The following is a 19,610-nucleotide window of genomic DNA, read 5'->3' as shown; positions in this document are numbered from 1 at the left end:
ATGGCAGGGAGCAGAATTCAGAGCTGTTGCTTCTTGGAGGCACTGTCTGCCGGGAGGGCTGTCCCTGCGTCATGGCCCTTGTCTTCTCTCCAGACCACATGGGCAGACACGTGGGTGACAATCTGTGGGGGCTGAGGACCCTCACCGGGCTCTGCTGAGGGGCTCCTTGCACACAGCCCAGGGAGCACCGTGGATGCTGAGTGCGACCCTCTTTAGAGGTCATGAATCCAGGTCATCAGTTAATTCACATCCAGCACATTGCTTATGTTTTTGGGCTGTGACATTCACCACCATCCTGATGAACCCCAGGGCAAAGTGATTTCCTAATTGAATAAACAGGCACGCAATCGGGGCAGTTTGATGCAACAAGCTGTCTAGGAAGAATAACGTGTTCTATATCTGCATAATTTAAAATACGGTCCCAAGATCATAATGTACTGGTGAATTGGGGCTCCTTGGCTGGCACAGTCGGTAGAGCAAGTGACGCTTGATCTCCGGGTTGTGAGTTCAAGCCCCATGTTGGGTACAGAGCTTACATTAAAACAAACACAAAAAGTAAGGGGCTTCTGGGTGGCTCAGGTGGTTAAGCTGCTGCCTTTGGCTTGGGTCACGATCTCAGGGTCCTGGGATTGGGAGAGCCCCGCATTGGGCTCCCTGCTCAAAGGGGAGTCTGCTTCTCCGTTTCCCTTTGTCCCTAGCCCCAGCTCATGCGCTCTCTCTCTCCCTCAATAAATAAAATCTTTTTAAACAAAGTAAAAAAAAAAAAAAAAAAAGCAGTGAACGTGCATGTTGGCTAAACTAATTATATCAAGTTGATATCCTCAGCCAAGAAATTCAAAGAACAAACATAGGGACACGTTGGCTCTTCTAGATCCTCAGGACAGCCTCTCTCCACAGTGAGAACTTTTATTAATTTCATGCAAAACCTCTCAGCATTTTTATATAGAAGAAAAAGGAGACATTTTTATTTTCCCCCTTTCCTACTCGAAATATTGTATACGCTGAGTGCTCTGCACTTTGCTCTTTTATTTAATACATCCTGAAAACCCTTCTCTATCAGTGTACAGAGGAAATCCTTGTTCTTGTCTTTAAATTCGTTTTTTTTGAGATTTGATTCACATTCCGTATGATTCATATATTTGAAGTGTACAACTCAATGGCTTTTAGTATATTCACAGAGTTGTGCATCCATCACCACAACCAGTTTTATAACATTTTTATTGCCCACCTGCCCCAAGAAATCTTATACCTCTTAGCTGTCACCCGCCAAACTTCCCACCCCAGCCGTCACCCACGGCAGCCCCTCATCTACCCCCCGTGTGTCTCGATGTGCCTCTTCCGGGCATCTCCTCCACACGGACTCATAGGCTACGTGGTCCTTCGTGACGGGCTTATTCCACGTAACCTAACATTTGCGAGGTTCCCCCATGATGTCGCATTGCTCGTCTTTACAGCTGCACACTAGTCTCCCGTGTGGAGGTACCACGCTTTGTCCTCCTATCAGAAGCATGGGTTCCTCCCACTTGGCTTTTTTCAAGAAATGTCACAGCGAGGAAGCTTGCCATTTCCCAGGTGTGCTAGCACATCTGGAAAACAGCTTCCCAGAGGTGGGCATCCTGGAGCAGATGGTGAACGGCCTGTGGCTTCGTCGGATGCTGCGGCCTCTGTCGCGGAGCCCGCTGTCCAACTCGGCGTTCGGGCCAACTTGGTGGATTTTTAAAAGACAGTTAACCTCTGTCTGGTTTCCCTTTGCAGATCTCTTACCGTGGTTAGGGGTGCCGTCCACATATACCGACGACTCTCGTGATTTCCTGGTTTGAACTAGTTCTCTTGGCTTCATCGGAGGGGTGGTTCGAGTGGCTCCCTACAAAGGTTTGATTTTCACCTCTTTTGCATTTTGCCACAGGGATCTGGTCATGTTAGTACTGAGGGTTATCACAAAGATAAATATCTTTACGCGTAAATAATTATCTTTATGATGTGAGTATCAAGAGGACTATAATTTATTTCCAAATTAGTTTTTTTTTTAAGATTAATTGAATAAGAAATCATCTTTTACTAGCCATGGTTATTTTGGCTGACAACATAACCGTCCTTATCATGAAACTGCAACTCACGTGAAATAAAAACAAAACATCTATTTACAACAAACTGAATTACTTCATTATATGTTAGATGCCCATCACCAGTCCCATTTGGAAAAAATCTCTGAAAAAAATAGATGCTAGTCTTTCCTGGAGGGAATGAAAAGCTGTTTCTCTGATATTCTTCCCCTTTCATTAGACATTTTATAAAGTGAATTTTTCCATTTGAAATGAAGGTTTCTTTAAAGGAAAGCAAAACATAGATGTTTTAATTTATTTATGTGTGATGTACTGAAGTTCTGAGACTTGTGCATAAGATTTATGTATTTTTTCCTTTCTTAAAATTTAAAGTTAATTTAATTAACATATACTGTATTATTAGTTTCAGGGGTAGAATTTAGTGATTCATCAGTTGCATACAACACCCAGTGCTCATTCTTTCAAGTGCCCTCCTTAATGCCCATCACCCAGTGACCCCACCCCTCCACCCACGTCCCTTGCAGCAACCCTCAGAGTTTATTTCCTAGAGTTAGGAGTCTCCTATGGTTTGTCTCCCGCTCTGTTCTTGTCTTACTTTATTTTTCTTTCCCTTCCCCTACGTTCAACTGCTTGTTTGCTTATTTGTTTCCTAGAGTTGAGAGTTTCTTATGGTTTCTCTCCCTCTCTGTTTTTTTTTATTTTATTTTTCCTTCCCTTCCCCTATAGTTCACCTGTTTTGTTTTTTAAATCCCAGTTGTGAGTGAAATCATATGGTATTTGTCTTTCTCTGACTTAGTTCGCTTAGCATAATACTCTCTAGTTCCATCTGCGATGTTGGCAGTGGGTCATCTGTCCCTCAAAGAACAATGTTGGCCTGAGGTCTAATCTGCATCTCTGCTTAGGGACTCTTGTGTGGGTGACCCTAGGTCTCCTGAGAGGAGCCGTGATGAAAGTAGGATTGATGGCCAGGCCCTCAGTGCTCTGACATCAATGCTCTCAAAGCAAAATCAGAAGCAAGCCTGCCTTAACTTGTAAGTGGGCTGTCCTGGTGCTTCTGGAAGGCCAGGCATGAGACAGGAGTGCTTCAGTTAACAGGGGTCAGAGTTTGGAACCATGATTAATTGCTAGCAGGGGCCAGAAGTCCTCTTGAGGGTGCTAAGAGTGGGATGGTAGCTCCCCAACACCCATGGCAGGAAGAACTATAAACAGAAGGTCAGACCCTCTTGCGTAAGGCTCAAGAGTAAGCTGAGAGGTCACATCATTTACTATTAGGCAATAACAGCAGTAGCCACAGTAATAATACAGCTGTTTCTACTTATTCATGATCGATCTACAAACTACTATAAACTTCAAATTAGCAAATCCTGAACCATCGAGCCTACATACCTGGTTACATTCCTAGAGCTTCTGGTAACATTTTTATCAACCAACCAATACATAACTTGTACTGAACTGATAGTCGGCAGCTCCATCCCTCATGGCTGAAGGAAGCACATCCAACGCAGGAGTCTCCTCTGTGTTGGGAACACTTGGGAGCCTCCTAGCACCACACTTGGTGGCCATTTTAAGCAGCAAAAGTGGGACGCCTGGGTGGCTCAGCGGGTGGGCATCGGCCTTGGCTCAGGATGTGACCCCAGGCTCCTGGGATCGAGTCCTGCATCGGGCTCCCTGCAGGGAGCCTGCTTCTCCCTCTGCCTGTGTCTCAGCCTCTGTGTATCTCTCATGAATAAATAAATAAAATCTTAAAGAAGAAGAAGATCAAAATTAACTGCAAAATCACAAAACTTCAAATGATGTGGCACTAAATAGACCACGAAAAGAGCCCTTGTTTCCCACCCGGGAGCTGAAACGAGAAAGCGGAGTGTGCCCTGGTTCGAGCTCAGCTGAGCACGTGTGCACAGTGACTCCGTCTTTGTTGCCTGTCCGAGAGTAGCTCGACCCGGGAAGTACTGATTTGGGGGTGAGAATAAATTTTAGCCAGTAGGCGAATCTACAAGTAGGGAACCTGTGAATAATGGGGAGTGAGTGTAATCCTAATCATTGAGGGGGGGAAAACAGTCCTGTCTCCATTTGAGGAAGGCGGTGCTGGCCGCAGCAGCAAGGGAGCAGCTAAGGTGCCCTGTGAAGGACAGCAGCCCGAGGCCCTTGGGGGTCCCCTCGGGGCCAGCCTGTGGCCGCCGGCCAACTCAGGGATTTCCCGGGCCTCAGTTTCCTTAACAGTGACACTGGTGATTCCTCACCTTGTAGGGCCCTTGGAGGGGATGTTTTGGAGTTAAACTGCGGGAAACCCTTACTTAAGTCAGAATCAACAAGAAAAGGGGAAAAACAGATCCGAGGGCCTCCAACGGCTAATTGTGTGTGAGAACAGTGAAGGCAATCTTTATTTTCTTCTGTGCCCCTCTCTGAATTATTTTACCCTGATTTTTACCGCATCTGTGGGTTTCTGGCCCAACATGGGCAGAAAGGCAAGAAGGGTCCCGGGAACATCGCCGATCCATAGGAATCTGTTTTTGAAGAACCCGGTTGCAGGTAAGAAGGTGGTGTTTTCGGTGAAATTAGTCAACCCACAGGATGGATCAGTGATGCCCCAGGGAAAGCCCGGCCTGTCGCCCCGGGAGCCACCTGGCTTGGGCAGGTCACCTGCCCCCCTCCCCCACCTCCTGCCCTCCCCACCCCCCAGGACCCGGCAGGAGCGCTGCTCCTTCAGGGCACCTTAGACGGGCCTCAAAGAACACAAAACAAAGGACACACAGACAAACAAAAAAAGAACACCTCGCAGAAATAATAAAAAATGGTTGCATGGCTATTACCTAATAAGAAGAAATATAATTACTGTTTCCCCGAAGTGAACATCGTTTTAATGTTAATACTGTTTACATAACTAATGTACCGTGTTAGGCGGATTTAGAACATTAACTACGTGTGTCCTGCGCAGAAATCCCTACAGATTGCACATAAAAGTCTGTAGCTTCGCAATAATCCTTCAAAGGGCCACTGGAGAGGAACCAGAAATGCTGGCCCACTCGGTGAGACAGTAGAGAGCCGCAGGAGTGTGGGATAATTAATAGGCTGGACAGAATCCTATGTACCCCTACAAATTATTTAGAGCAATCTAGATGAGATCTGTTGCTACAACTCTCCACATGCACTAGATTTTGGTTAAGCCATTCATATAATTTTTTAAGATTTTATTTATTTATTCATGAGAGACACACAGAGAGAGGCACCGAGACACAGGCAGAGGGAGAAGCAGGCTCCCTGCAGGGAGCCCGATGTGGGACTCGATCCAGGCACTCCAGGGTCACACCCTGAGCCGAAGGCAGACAAGTCAACTGCTGAGCCACCCTGGTGTCCCAAGCCATTCGTAATTTTATCATGGATTAATGATAAAGATGTTGTTTTTTCTATAATTCTCTTATATATATGTATGTGTATACACACGTATATATATATGTATATGTATGCCATGATACATACATATATGTACATATGTGTGTATATGTGTATATATATATGTATATATGCCATGATTGTGCTGCTATTTGTGAATCACTAGAAAGCACTTAGATGAGGGAGGTGCTTAATCCCAATGTGAGAGAAGGAAATGTGGCTGTGGCACATGTTAGAACACTCTTGGAGGGAAACTGAGTCTAGAACACGACAAAATCGATGATGATAGCCCTGGGGGAGGCCGGTCGATCTTGACCTCCTTATGATTTCACAGAAAAAAGCCCCATTTGAATATATCTCATATAATATAGGTCCAACACAGGCATCTGAAAAGAGTCTTGATTGTTGGATTCTTAGACTATTGGAATTCCACAATAAGGGGAAGAAAGAGAAAGAGATAAACAAGTGAAAATAAAATCATGGGCCATCGGACAAAGTTTTGGTTTCAAGGGAACATTTGAATAAATATACAGGCAAAGTATCTTCGCTGACATGTATAAAACACACGCCATTTATTTATTTATTTATTTCGATTTTATTTATTTATTCATGAGAGAGGCACAGAGACACAGGCAGAGGGAGAAGCAGGCTCCCTGAGGGCAGCCGGATGCGGGACTCGATCCCAGGACCCCAGGGTCACACCCTAAACCGAAAGCAGACGCTCAACCCCTGAGCCCCCCAGGTGCCCTGGCAAGTACTTTTCTTATAAGGTTGCTTAGTACCACACTTTCCAAACTGGGAGGTATATGCATGGGAGGCAGGGAGTACATTTAAATTAAAAATATGTTTTTTAGGGATCCCTGGGTGATGCAGTGGTTTGGCGCCTGCCTTTGGCCCAGGGCGTGATCCTGGAGACCCGGGATCGAATCCCACATCGGGCTCCCGGTGCATGGAGCCTGCTTCTCCCTCTGCCTGTGTCTCTGCCTCTCTCTCTCTCTCTCTCTCTCTCTGTGTGACTATCATAAATAAATAAAGAAAAAAATAATTAAAAAAAAAATTTAAAAATATGTTTTTTAGAAAAATATGGTAAAATGGAAAATATCAGAAAATAAGTATTGTTCTGCGAAAACTTTGTACATATGTATGTGTACAGATGCTCCGGGTTGCACACGTTTCTTTCTGTGGGTTATGGTTCGATGTTTGCGAATCACCACTATGTCCTTGGGGAAGCCCCAGCATATGAAAGAGGTTTATATTATACAATTATTCCCTTGTTCCTCAAAAGACCATCAGCACAACTCGACCACTGGTGCTGTCTTTTTTTTCCCTTCTCTTCCTTCTTTTATTTTTCCCTTCAGTTTTAGTGTCATTTGCTGACGAGTTAACAGACTTACACCTTCTTTTATAAGAACACGGGTTTTGTTTCTTTTTTTGGAGATCTCATTTTTATTTATTATTTTATTGTTTTATTTTTTAAAAGAAAGCTACCAGTTTTATTTTTTTATTTTTTAAAGATTTTATTTATTTATTCATGAGAGACACAGAGAGAGAGAGGCAGAGACACACAGAGAGAGAGAGGCAGAGACCCAGGCAGAGGGAGAAGCAGGCTCCATGCAGGGAGCCCGGTCCCCAGGGTCACGCCCTGGGCCGAAGGCGGGCACTAAACCGCAGAGCCATCCAGGGATCCCCAGAAAGCTACCGGTTTTAAATGAAGGATGTAAACGATGTAAACAAAAGGTGAAAATGTATTATATCCTGGAAGGCTAACACCACATAGCACTGCAAGTTTATTATACTTATGGATTTTCATTCCCTCATAGATGTACTTTGCTTTCTAGTCCTGTTTATTCAATTCTTTTGCTAATACTTCTCTTTTACACTTAAAATTTCCAAGATATGTAGTTATTCTTTTTCCCCATGGTATCCTCCCAACACTTTCTGAGAATGTTAATCTTTATAAAATTTTTGCCTGCCAAATTAACTATCTCTTGAGGTCTTTATTCTATTTTTATCCAATTTGGTGTCTTTTTATGGTAATGTTTCTTCCCAACAAACTTGGTGATCCTTGGTTTCTGTTGATCTCTGTATTGGAATTTTCTGGCCACCTGGCAATCATATCTCATGTTCTGGGGAGACGTGAGAATGGGTAAGAGAAACCACATTGGCAAGAGGATCTATCTTTAGCTTCTCCTCCGAGTACAGACACTTCCAGGGCCCATGGGGATGTAGAAGTTCCCAGATCTTACCTTTCCCGCACTAGTGTCTGCACGCAGGGCTGTGTCCCTGGGCAAATCCTCCAGTTCTCCCAAATCACCACCGATTCCTGTTCGTCTTCCCATTTATCACCCTCTGTGTCTGCTACTCCTTAGATGCCTTGCCTCTGAGCTGGGTGCTCTTCTGGGATTGCTCCCAACAGGAAGCTTTGTTGTCCTTTGTTGATTAACCCATAGTGCTGACCCTTAGGGCTTTCTGTCAGTAATTCTTCAACTTTTCTGGTTCGTTGAGGACACTCTTGTTTTCCAAGATGATGTTAATTTATTGCTGATCTTGATCAGGCTTCAAGTTTGCTTTCAAAACACAAAGTATGACATCAGGTATAGCTCCTGATCCAGTTTTTTAACTGTCCCTTTGATGTTTGAGATGAACTCCTCTCTTGAATCATTACCTCTCCTAAAGTGGGTAAATAGTATTTCCATTATGGGAAATACTAATTTTAGCAAAGCAATATAGGTGTTTTTGTACTCTCCTTTTAGCAGTTTAGGTTTTTTGCTTAGAAAAAGTAAGAGGAAGAAGTTCTGAGCATATACAATTGTTTTTTTGTGTGGAATTACTTGTATTATTAATATAGGCTGAGTCACACTTAATACTTAATATGTGTGTGTGTGTGTGTGTGTGTGTGTGTGTGATCCCTCTGTTCTTCTTCTTCTTCTTTTTAAGATTTTATTTATTTATTCATAAGAGACACAGAGACACAGAGAGAGAAGCAGGCTTCACACAGGGGAGCCCAATGTGGGACTTGATCCTGGAGTCCCAGGGCCGAAGACAGGCGCTAAACTGCTGAGCCACCCAGGGATCCCCTCCTCTGTTCTTCTTTAAGTAATTTCCATATCACCAAGTGAATTTTGAATCCAGAGCATTGGTTTTATCTACATGGTAGATAGAGACCAGAGAAACCATCTAGAAATCACCGTGGTGACTATATAGAAATCATCACAGGAAGAATTTGGGGACATCTGCCTTCGTGTGGTCTGGCATGGGAGACGCCAGACCTGCTTTTCTCGGCCGCCTTATATAACAGTCTGACCCTTTCAGGTTGTGTGGAGCTCATGGTGGTTCTTAACCTCATTCTATTCTAGCTAAAATGAGGACTTATCTTAGATATCTAATTGCCTTACTCTGATTTGTCAGTGGAGCTAAGGGGAAAGAGGAAGGAGATGAAGAGGAGAGGGGAGAGCAGGCCCTTAAGGGGAAGCCCGAAAGGTTGGTTGGAAGATACTAACGCTGGCAAAGAAGTGCAGGCTTCTGCTTGCTTGGGATTCTGGGGCTGGATGCTCCTCTGCTTGGAATGTTGCCTCCTTTCTCTCTTGGCTTGGAAGTCCCCTCCTCTGGGGGGGCTGCCCTGCCCCCACGCCACCCAGGCTAAACCCACTGCTTTCTCTCCTTATCCTTGTGTCTATACTCCTGTGATTATATCCCCTACAGACCTTAAGGTCACAAAGATAATGTCTCTGCTTTGCTAATAAGCGGTGCGGCCACAAGATCAGAGAGCCTGTTGGCCAAAGGAGAGAATGGCTTCTTTCCCCACCACCTAAACTGACGTCCTGATTAGGGGTGTGGGCCTCCCTCCCAGGAGAGGGGGAAAGTTAACCTGGTGCCCAGCAGGACATTCTCCTTTTTCATCCTGTGTTCCTTGAGTTTCCATTTTCTCTCACCTACTCCTCTGCCCAGCTCTGCCTCAAAGTGCTAACGTAGGACTTTGGGATTTTGCTGAAGGACTTCTGTCTTTTTGCTATTTGTCTAGACACCTCCCCAACCCAACACTGATTTTTCTTGGTAAAATACAATAAGAACTCAGTTATAAAGCCCCTTGGGTAAACTGGCTATACTTTTTTTCTGAATTGGAAATGAAATATTCATGACGTGTGAGTTCAGACAGTTGTATGCAGGAAGTCATCTCTTCAGAGAACAAATTTGTGACTGAACCATTTCAAGAAAAGTAATATTTTGACTACTAAAAGTAATCAGGAGGAAAAAAGTTTTAAATTATCACAAAAAAGTCCAATTATTTCAAAGAAGAATTTGTCACCCTGTAAACAACAATTTGCAGTTTTGTCCCCATGCCAATATTGGATCAAAATATACTTTTGAGGGCAGCCCTGGTGGCTCAGTGGTTTAGCGCCGCCTTTAGCCCAGGGCGTGATCCTGGAGACCTGGGATCGAGTCTCACGTCGGGCTCCCTGCATGGAATGGAGGGAGCTTCTCCTTCTGCCTGTGTCTCTGCCTCTCCTCTCCCTCTCTCTGTGTCCCACGAATAAATAAATAAAATCTTAAAATATATATATATATATACTTTTGATTTTTCATGGATAAAATTATTTAACTCTGTGTTCAAAATAAATAGAACTGTGTTCATTTTGTTAGGACAGCAACAAAAAAGAATTTGTCACCTTGAGAATCTGATGTTATCAAGTGAGGCATCATTTTTTACAAAAGTTTAAAATTGAGGGGAAATAAAAATTGTGTGAAGCAATTTTAGCTGAAGAATTAACTAAATGTACAAATTTAATAAGAAAGAGCATTTAAGGGTACCTGGCTCAGTCGGTGGAGCGTGTGACTCTTAAATCTTGGGGGTATGAGCTTGAGCCCCATGTTGGTATAGAGATTCCTTAAAAATAAAACCTAAAAAAAAAAAAAAAAAAGAGAGAGCACCTAAGCATTTTAAAAGTTTACTCCAAATGCTGGAAAATATTAGCAATATTAACAACTTACAGAATAATAGCAATAGGAGACTACAGGGAAAATTGATTAAAACTATTAAATAAACTAATTTTTGACTCCATAAGGATGCTGCTATATAGTTACATGAATTTGTTCCATTAATATATCACATTAATAAAGTTTAACTTATCTTTTCTTTATACTTTTAACTCGTTATGATTAAAAATACATTAGCAGTACCTTTTAAAAAAATTGAAGGGGCACTTGATGGGATGAGCGCTGAGTGTTGTAATATATGTTGGCAAATTGAATTTAAATAAAAAATCTAAAGAAAGAGAATTGATATATAATTTTATACTGTAGGAACAAAGTTATAGAAGCTTTTATCCAAAAGAGAGATCTCTTATGTAAATGGATAAGAGGTTAAATAAGTCAATTTAAAGAAATAGGACATGAAGTGGTTTTAATTTTAGAATTTGTTTTAGCAGGGGTTCTCTGGGTGGTTCAGCAGTTTAGTGCCTGCCTTCGGCCCAGAGCGTGATCCTGGAGCTCTGGATGGAGTCCCATGTTGGGCTCCCGGCATGGAGCCTGCTTCTCCCTCTGCCTGTGTCTCTGCCTCTCTCTCTATCTCTCTGTGTCTATCATGAATAAATAAATAAAATATATATTTTTAATTTTTTTAAAAATTTTTATTTATTTATGATAGTCACAGAGAGAGAGAGAGGCAGAGACACAGGCAGAGGGAGAAGCAGGCTCCATGCACCAGGAGCCCGATGTGGGATTCGATCCCGGGTCTCCAGGATCGCGCCCTGGGCCAAAGGCAGGTGCCAAACCGCTGTGCCACCCAGGGATCCCTAAATAAAATATTTTTTTTTTTAAAAATTTGTTTTAGCAAAAACTTCAAACTTACTTAGTTGAAATACTAAAACATTAAGGAGAGAGAAATATTAAGGTATTTAAGTAGTAACATAAAGACAGCACATTTGTCTTTATTAGAGTTAAAAAGAAACAAATAGAAGTATACTACTTGGACAAGTCTTTTCTTTCTTTCTTTCTTTCTTTCTTTCTTTCTTTCTTTCTTTCTTTCTTTCTTTTTTTCTTTCTCTTTCGGGCAAGTCTATATGCATTTAAAGGTTAGCTGCCATCTATTGTAGGCTGGCCATAAATACAGAGGGGACAGTTGTGTTGCAGCAAACATACTCGTTTAGTCATTTATGGATCTAGCAAAATAACAGCTGAACAGTATCCAGCATATGCTGAGATCGTGGCATTGTATTATTTTAATTCATATGACCTGCTCTATCATGTTCAAGGTTCAAATAAGGTCATATCACCCTTTAATTAATGGGGCCCTACTTACTGGGTTGTGCAAAGACAACCGCTTTCTCCCTTGGGGGCCTCTCTTGAAAACACCAACAGGTTACTTAGCCCACCCAGGCCAGTCCTGCTTCCAAACATCTTGCCAATAGAATCTGAAGAATATGACTAGTCCACTGATGGGTGGAGGTTGTTGCTTCTGCAAATGCCCCTGGCTTATGCTAATATGTTTGGCCACAATTCCCAAAACATGGCTTTCTTGCCATGCGTTCTGGTGGAATCAGCTCTCAATAATCTAGGCCTTGATGGTGGGCCTAGGAGTCTAAGGAGGTTTGCTCATTCCTTGGAAGGATTCCCCTTGCATACCATTTCAATCCCTTAGGGAGAAGAAGAACCCCCAAAGGGTAGGAACTGTCAGCCTGTCCATGTTCCCAAAAGCTCCTAGTTCATGCTAATTGCCCACCTTCCCCTCAAAATACCACGGAGTTTTGGAGGAGCATACTTTGGTAGGCCAGAAACAAAACAACTTCAACCAAAAATAAAAACAAAAATGAAAAGGCAATCATTCCTTAAACCAAGAAAACATGCTTCGGATTTATTTTCTACTACCATCTAGGATGAGAGGGAGCCAGAATTATTTGAATGGCAATCTTTCTAGGTAAATTTAAATTAAGCACTAAGCAGTAAACTAATATACAAAGTACACCAGAGCTCAAGACCAGTTTATTACGCTGCCTTTTCTTGTACTACCATTACTTTCTTCCAAGCTTGTGGGTTTATTATCTGTCTCTGGATGAAGGAACTTTTAAATATCACTCATTAACTCATTAACGAAGAGTGTGGCTACCTTTATGGCTTTAAAAAATATATATTTCACGGTACATATGGCCAAGAAATAGCTCTTAACTTTCTACTTCTCATAATTTAACTTCCTGTATTTTTGAAATCTTTATTCAGTTTGAAAGGCTCTCTTCTTGGAAGAAAATTATGAATCAAATCTAAGCTATCTGACTACAATTCTGTAAGAAATAACATGAATTTGTTGCAGATGGGTTACAATTTGATTATTTTCCTTGGTAGTTTGACCATAATCAGATGTAGACTTAATATCTGAATCAAATAAAATCAGATAAACCAAAAAACCTCTTTAGTTATCTTCCCACTGAATATGATGTTTTCAGATTCCACATCTTCATGATAGGGGCTTTTAAATATACTTTATTTAAAAAGCATGTCTGGTTTTTATTCTCCTCCTATATTTAGGCTTTCACTCTATAATCATCAGGGCTGGAAGTTATTTTCTCCTGTTACTTTTAACTTAAAATCTTATTTATGGGAACAAAGACGTTCTGTTTCTAGGCACTTATGGAGTCTCCTTTCGGGTTTCAAGAATTTAACAGTTGTTTGCAATGTACATATTGTTTTTATGTACATGTCTCTAGATCTTGATGTAGTATAAAACACTGAGAAATACCATGTGTACAGTTCCAAATACTTTATATACAATTTCTAGTGATTTATTAAGCAGTATTTATTGAGTAATGAACCCATCAAACTAAAAAAAATCCACAGGATTTTGCAGGAAACCCACTTCGGGTAAAGTGACAGGACCAGTATGTAAACCCAGATCTGTCCAATGCCAAAGCCAGTGCTTATTCCACAGGCTTCTCTCTTCCACAGGCACACTGCACGCTGTTAGTAAACATCGTCTTATTTTCGTTATTAGATCACACTTAACCATTCATCATACTAGTATCTATTCAGTTCATTTAGTAATTATTCTGAAACTGAAATCTGGACCTGGAGTAGGTCTACAAGACTACACGATGGAACCGTGTTTTACTGGGGCCTAGATGTAGAACTTGGGTTTACTTGATTTCCATCCCAGAGTTCTTTTCTGGATCCCACAAAAGAAAGCACTGCATAGACCCTTCCTGAGTTCACATTATAGCCGGGGAACAAGACTCGTAGAAGACAACTCTACCCTCGGTCATCAAAGCAAATTGTACAAAATACAGTCGAACATCAAATGGAAGGCTATCAACAGTGAGAACTACAGGAGGGACCCGGAGTGTACACTGTTCCAGAGACTCCTTTTTCTTTCCACAATCGTTGGAAGAAATCTTTTCTTTGCCTTACCTCACTGTTCCACGTGGGGGAATTCCCATCAGAGTAATGTGCCCGCTTTAGAAGTGAGTTACTGATTGGTGAGTGACAAGGATCCCACAGTAAATGGTGTGCATTCCTTGATGGGATGAAACTCATCTATTTAAAATCTGCAAGGCTGCCCAGCATCAAAGATTCACTCTCTTCCCTCTCTGCCAGACCAGAGCAAGGCAGTGACCGGGGGAGGTGGATCGGCTCAGGTGCATGGTTCCCTAGTTCATACTGTGCTGCGGGCACAGAACATCAGCCAGCCCTGCTCTTTGGGCCACAGGTATAAATCCCTATTTAGCTGCCACTTTTACCCCCATCCTTTGGTCTCCTGTGTCTCATTTCTCAGATGCCTCAGAGCACCATAGGAGAAGAAGAAGGTGTTATTTATTGACCTCTTAAAACTCCCCAAATACAAACCATCCATTTCCTTCTTTAATTTAAAATTCAGCAACCATCATGGCTTATTACTGAGTCAAAGAAACTCAGCATAAAACATCTTTATTATATTTCAATTTGCATTATAAGTGCTCAGCAATGATTTACCAGGATGTCCTTTTTTAAAACATGTGAGCACTTTTCCTAGGGCCCTTGGCAGTTTATGGGTGTGGGGTAGAGGTGTACAAGAACCATACATCACTGCCCTCCACCCCCTCTGATTTCAGCCACAGCCCAGATGGATAGTTCTCTGTGAGCCCCACTGCACCACCGCCGGCGGGTACCCTGTGGTGGTCATTTTCAGCCCCACAGCTGATTCCCCAGCCGGGAGGCTGCTCACTCAGCCTGCAAGTGGAGCTTGCCGTTGTGGGGGAGTCAGTGCCCACAGGGGCAACCCTCAGGCCGTGAAGAAGAGCCTGTAAATAAATGCTCTGGATGTCTGTCCTTTGGGTGGGCAATTCTTTTTTTTTTTTTTTTTTTTTAAGATTTTATTTATTTATTTGAGAGCAAGAGAGTGCAGGAACTGGTGGGGGTAGGGGAGGTAAATGGAGAGGGAGAGGGAGAAGCAGAGTCCCTGTTGAGCTGGGAGCCCAGTGGGGCTGGATCCCAGGACCCTGGGATCACGACCTGAGCCAAAGATAAGATGCTTAACTGACTAGGTTCAGGTGGGTGCCCCTGGGTGGGCAGTTCTGGGAGGCCTTTAGAACACTGCTCAAGAGGTCCAAGGGGAACTGACCCTCTGTATCCCACAGAAGTGATGGCGAGTATACACTTTTACCAGCATCTCCTCCTTTCCTGTCTCTGCCCTTCACTCCTGCTTCTAGGGATCACCTCGCAATCAAACTACCTGCCCTCAAACCCTGCTTCTGCCTTCGGAGAGACCCAAACAAGGTAATGACACAAGAGGATGTACTCTATCCAGAAGGAGTGGACTACTCCGCCTTGTGGTGGGCGATCCCCTCCCAACCTCGGCCCATACACAGGACATATCACACCCCACACACACGTGTGTGCACAGGCAGAGACGTCGCTTGCACAGACACGTACAGAGAGACGCGTATGCACGTTCACACCCAGGCTTCCGGTCATTGCCTCTGACCAGGTTTCACTGTCACTGCCCAAGGGTGTAAGGAAAGACCACCATTTGGTCAAAGCCATGTCCCTGAAAGCTGGCCTTTTCTCACCACCCGGGCTTATCCAGCTGTATTCTGGACTCGTCTTTTTTACCACACTCCAGCAACCGGTTCAAGCGCAAGACGACATCTAACCCGGTGAGAAAATGTGAAGGTCCTTGTCGAGGTGAATTACACCTAGGGTTCCACGTTCCTCCTTGGTGTATCCCAGCCTTGAGCGGTTAAAACATACTTTGTGACACTTACTGCTTTCCTTTTCCCATTTTAGCCAATAGCTTTATTTTTGCATCCTGACTGGTAAGTGTTTTCTGGATCACCTTTGTCGTCATTCTTTTGTTCAGGACATTGCTATCAAGTTCCTCTTCTGTTTTCTTTTTCTTCTTCTTCTTCTTTAAGATTTTATTTATTTATTCATGAGAGACACAGAGAGAGGCAGAGACACAGGCAGAGGGAGAAGTAGGCTCCCTGTGGGGAACCTGATGTGGGACTCGATCCCAGGACCCCGGCCGGGGTCACGACCTGAACCAAAGGCAGATGCTCAACCACTGAACCACCCAGGTGTCCCTTAATACAAATTGTACATACTCTAGAAACTTCGTGTGATTTTTATTTTTTTATTTTAAATATTTTATTTATTTATTCCTGAGACACACAGAGAGAGGCAGAGACACAGGCAGAGGGAGAAGCAGGCTCCCTGCAGGGAGCCCGATGCGGGACTCGATCCCGGGTCTCCAGGATCACGCCCTGAGCTGAAGGCAGATGCTCAACTGCTGAGCCACCCAGGTGTCCGTCCCCTTGTGGTTTTGGAGGAATTTTTTTTTTCTATTTAGGTTCCAGGACTATTCCTTGCGGTGCTGGTTGAGACAATTCCTTTGGAAGCGACCTTTCCCATGCAGCCTTTCCTTAGTCTCACTGAAGCCACGGCCTGGAATCCAGCTTGCTTCTCATTCCCACAGTTGCCTCTTTTTCTCTGTCTGGACATCCGGGCCCTGTCGCAGCCTGGGTTCTCCAGAAGCAGACCCCGAGGTTACCACACAGTAGACTTTAGGGAACGTCCTTGAGACCAACGCCTGGGGAGAGGAATGGGAGCAGGTGGAGGCGGTGGCTGTCTCCCAGACGCAGCTAGGCCCCAGCCCACGGGGAGTCTGGAAGCGGACAAGGCTCTTGGGAGCCTCCTGAGCTGAGCCGACTTAGCCCTGACTATCTCCTCGTGGCCATCCTCTGCCGGCTCTGTCTACGGCATCTTCCAGGTGGAAAATCAAAGACTCGGCCACCTCTTTAAAAACTAGCAGAAGAACTGATAAAAAATTGTAGCACGACGTAGTCCTGTTCTCTCTCCAAACAAAAAGGGAACTGAAAAAAATCTTTTTTGTTTTGGGGTAAATGAAAGAAAAGTCTATGTTTCCAAAATATGTCTCTGAAACCAAAGGCATTCTTTCCTAGATACTTGAGACTTTGTGAATTCCGTAGGAGTTAGAAACTTTTTTTCCCTAAAATCAACCTTGAAGCAATTTGAAAATAAAGAGGCCCTTCCTTTTGAACCGATGCTAAAAGTGAAGCAGGCCCACGGGCACTGTGAACCAAACTTCTTAAGTTCAGAATTTGAAAAGATTGTAACAACAGATGTCCTAGAGTATGGGGCTGGGTTTTTAAGTCACTAAGGGGATACTATGCAGGCTCCCAGCTAGAAACTCATACATTTTTTTTTTTCTGAACTTAAAATACATTCATTCATTTTATAACTTAAAATACATTAGCATGTCCTGCAGACATTATAAACTTACGTGAAGACAGGAGTACAAGCTCATTTGGAGATACGACCAACTCAGTATTAAGTCATTGTTAAGGATGAGTTGTGTAACCCACCCAACTCCTCAAAGAAGATGTACTGAAGTCCAAACCCCCAGGCCCCAGAGTGTGATTGTATTTGGAGACAGAATCTTTCCAGAAGTAATGAAATAAAAATGAGGTCATTAGGGTGAGCCCTAATTCAGTATGTCTGGTGTTCTCATAAAAAGGAGAGTTTGGGTCATAGAGAAAAGCACACATAGAGGAAATCCATGTGAAGACACAAGGAGAACGCCAGCTACAAGCCAAGGGATGCCCAAGACCATGAGAAGCTAGGAGAGAAGAGGCCAAACAGATTCTCCCTTTATAGCCCTTGAGACAACCAACCAGGCTGACACCTTGATTTTGGACTTCAAGCCTCCAGAACTGAGAGGTAGTGAATTTCTGTTGTTTTAGCCATGTAATTGGGGGTACCTTATTAGTCAACCCCAGGAAACCAGCACAGCTACTGTGACAGCACCTCCTCCATTCAGCTCATGTTTTCTTCTTCCATGAAGGCAGCTCAGAAGTCAAATGGACTTGATCTTGGTTCAATCACTGGGGCAAGATACTTAATTTCTCCAAGACTAATTTTTCATCATGTAAAATAAGAACATTAATAATACCTACTGTAGAGTTCTTTCGACTATTTTGCTAAAAGAAATAAGATCCTTCCTTTCTAGGTGTTATAAATTCAAGAGCATCACATAAGTCCAATTGACTATCTTCCCGAAAAAAATGCTTGTAGATCTACCGACGGTCAGTCTGATCTGATAATTTTTATACACCTTAGAGGTTCAGGTTCAGCATCACTTCCTCTGTCTGTTATTGTGCATTATTAATATTGCCATTACTTTTCAACTCTCAATGATCAACATTGTTAAGTCTCTTGAAACAAAATAATTATCTTTATGTATTGAAGACGTCAACAGCCTTAGACCAAGCACCCAACCTTTCTTGACATGCCATAGTTGATCAGTCTGGGGCCACCATAGATTCATTAGCAGTGTGGGTCACAGCCAGGAACCAACTTCCAGCCTCTTTTAAGCCAGATCCATACATGGGGCTTTATTATTTTAAATGTATTTTTAAAATAAGATAATTATCCTTGGCTTGTGCGACATAGACTCTTTCAAATAATACCCAAATGCTACAACACTTTATATAGATGATCTTTGGACCATTGGTTCAGTTTGATTACTTGCACTCTTTTCATTCATTGACAGAGATAATTATTTTTTTAAAGACTTTATTTATTTATTCATGAGAGACAGAGACAGAGAGAGAGGCAGAGACACAGGCAGAGGGAGAAGCAGGCTCCATGCAGGGAGCCTGATGTGGGACTTGATCCCGGGACTCCAGGATCACACCCCAGGCTGAAGGCAAGTGCTAAACCGCAGAACCACCCAGGGATCCCAGATAGAGATAATTTTTTTTTTTTTTTTTTTTTAGATAGAGATAATTAAACACTGATTAAACCACAGTGAGATACCACTTCATACCTACTAGGATGGCTATCATTTAAAAAAAAAAGGGCGGGGGGGGGGGTGAATAGCCAAGTGTTGGTGAGGATATGGAGAAACTGGAAAACTTGTACATTGTTGTGGAAATGTGAAGGTGCAGTGCTATGAAAAAACAGTTTGGTGGTTCCTCAAAAAAGTTTAACAAAATTATTACACTACTCAGCAACTCTAGTCCCAAGTATATACCCCAAAAAACTGGAAACAAGGACTCAGAGATACTTGTGCACCAGTGTTCATAGTGGCCTCATTCACAATAGCCATGACATGGAAACAACCCCTGTGTCCGTCAAGAGATGAATGGATGGACAAAATGCTCTGTGTGAATACAATGAAATACTACTCAGCCATAAAAGGAACAAAGTTCTGACACATGTCATAATGTGGATCAACTTTGAAAACACTATACTAGCTGAAATAAGCCAGACACAAAAGGACACGTGTATGATTCCACTTACATGAAATACATAGAATAGGCAAGTTTATAGGCTCACAAAGTCGATTTGAGATTGCCAGGGGCTGGGAGTAGAGGAGAATGAGAGTGAATTGCTTGATGGGTATAGAGTTTCTATTTGGGGTAATGGAAAAGTTCTGGAAACGGACAGTGGGGATAGTTGCACAACACTGTGTGTAATTAACACCACTGAATTGTACACGTAACAGTGGCAAGTCTTACATTATCTATATTTTACTGAAATAAGATAGGAAGAAAGAAAAAGTGATCTTATAATTATTCTATTCTTTTCACATGGAACCTAGGGCCTGAAACAAGGAGCTCTACACACATTGGATGATCTCATGTCATCTTTATCTTCACGTAGCATTATGAG

At 42.8% G+C, this 19,610-nt stretch overlaps 1 long non-coding RNA gene across 1 annotated transcript in view; it reads left to right on the top strand.

The window, feature by feature from the left end:
• The window catches only part of LOC140625293 (uncharacterized), a 21,851-nt gene extending 2,241 nt beyond the window's left edge, over positions 1 to 19,610 (top strand). The window contains exons 2-4 of the long non-coding RNA XR_012024645.1: positions 1,756 to 1,872; positions 15,125 to 15,191; positions 19,540 to 19,610. This is a non-coding gene — a long non-coding RNA (uncharacterized lncRNA). The remainder of the gene's footprint in view (positions 1 to 1,755; positions 1,873 to 15,124; positions 15,192 to 19,539) is intronic.

Source organism: Canis lupus, chromosome 36, assembly GCF_048164855.1.
Source record: "Canis lupus baileyi chromosome 36, mCanLup2.hap1, whole genome shotgun sequence".
NCBI classification, from domain to species: Eukaryota; Metazoa; Chordata; class Mammalia; order Carnivora; family Canidae; genus Canis; species Canis lupus.
The sequence above is the reverse complement of the archived record's forward strand: the minus strand, read 5'-3'. Positions and strand labels throughout refer to the sequence as shown.